Source organism: Gossypium raimondii, chromosome 2 (genome assembly GCF_025698545.1).
Source record: "Gossypium raimondii isolate GPD5lz chromosome 2, ASM2569854v1, whole genome shotgun sequence".
Classification (NCBI taxonomy): domain Eukaryota; kingdom Viridiplantae; phylum Streptophyta; class Magnoliopsida; order Malvales; family Malvaceae; genus Gossypium; species Gossypium raimondii.
In genome coordinates, this window is record NC_068566.1 from 14,044,297 (window position 1) to 14,046,221 (window position 1,925).

General features: G+C 34.1%; 1 pseudogene; it reads right to left on the bottom strand.

Moving 5' to 3' along the window:
* Window positions 1–230: 230 nt before the first annotated feature.
* LOC128033837 (polygalacturonase-like) lies at window positions 231–1,716 on the bottom strand (annotated as a pseudogene).
* Between the last annotated feature and the right edge of the window lie 209 nt (window positions 1,717–1,925).

Sequence of the window (1,925 nt, forward strand, 5' to 3'; positions counted from 1 at the left end):
AAATAGTATCGATTCAAGTAGTATTTTAAAAATAATTATATTGTAAGCCTAAATGCATAAAATGTTATCACATTGCAATTTTTTTGTTGAAGTGTATTTTTAAAAATAATTAAGTTTAAGAAAAATATTCTTAATAACATAGAATGTAAAACAAAACAAAATTTGTTTGCAAAATAAATATAATTATAGGAGTTACAACCTCATAAAAAAAATTATACCTATGCTATTGATTAAGTAGTTGGGGTAGGTTTTGCTGGGATAGGGGCAAAACATGCAGCTGGATTTTGTTTGCCACTAACTTTGGGCTTCACTTTCAAACATTGTGATACTGCAGGTCTAGTCGGTCCACTGTACGTAATTTCAATGTTGGCAAGTTCCAAATTTTCACAATGCAAAATATCTTCAAAGTGAATGTTCGAACAAGTGCCGGGTTCAGCACCTGGCCAACCTTTGATTCTAACACCATTGCAAGTATTAGTCATGGTGCAGTTTTTTACTGTAACTCGATCAACAGGTTCTTCATTTTTAAACAATTCGAGACTGCCAATACTAATATCATGTCCTGGTCCACAAGTTACTCCATTGATAACCAAATTTTAGGAACCATCCCTAATTAAAACACAATCATCACCAGTTTTTATCTCCGTGTTAAGAACATTGACCCCATTTGATCTCCCGATGTGAATCCCATCTGTGTTTGGGCTTTCTCCAGGTGTATATACGGTGAAATGTTCAAAAGTAATGTTTTTGCATACTAGAAAATTAACGTGGAACTGCTTGCTGTCTTTAGTAGTTATATTTTGTATCATTGCGTTAGTTAAAAAAAATCAAACCTTAGGTTTTTTTTAATTTTTGAATGAAAGAAAAATAATTATTACTTAATATTTATAAAAACAAAGGTCATAAGTTCTCAATAAAAAAATAACTTACAATAGGAAGTGAATCACAATAATCATGCTTTTCGCAACCTTCCCTTTTATAAGCAGTGGTTCCCTGGCTGTCGAAAACTCCTCCGCCAGACAATTTGAAATTTTCAATTCTATTGAAGGCAATCCATTTAGGCTCCTTGAAAGTACTAGGGTCTATCGGAGCCTTCACAGTGCCTTCAACTTGAAGCTCAATAAGAGCCTTGCAAGGACCATCTAAGGTAGATGTACTTAAAAAATATATCCCTTTAGGAATCACAATTTTTGCCGGAGATGTCGAGGCACATGCTTCTTTCCAAGCATCCAAAAATGGATAAAACCAAATAAAAAAAATGAAGAAGATACATATAAAGATAAGAGACTTGAAAAATAGTTATGCATGCTTTTATATGCTGACTATAAAGTTTCATGATATTTTGCTTCCCTTACACAAATTTGTTTTCTCGTCTGCCTTTGCACCAAACTTTGCAACAACATCAATAACACCACCCACATCAATAACACCACCACTTTCCAAGCATCCACAATTACACGAATTGCTGTCTACTACTACCCATATTTACCAAAGAAAAAACTGGTAAAATATATGCAATTATCAAGCCTAATTTTGGGAAATTTAGGTTGGTGGAAAAAACCTATTAAGATTACAAGGCAGAGTACAAAATTCTTAAATCTTATTATCACCTCTAAATGATCTAAACTTAACCCACCATGGCATTCCTCTATCTTTCTTTGATTTCTCCACTTCTATCGTGCTGTCTAATATCACCGCCACCGTCAATCCCACCATCGTCGGTAGTGAGAACACGGTGTCCACGAATGCATTGAACTGCAAAAATTATTCACTTTTTTCACCCTATTTTATCATTGAAGAATATGTGATTGGAGTTTTTTAAAAAAAAATAAAAAAAGTTACCCAGGCTGCATCAGAGTGAGCGAGGCCATGATGGGATGGGTTCTAATATTGGTTGAAGAATTGAGGGATGGAAATCCCTAAGA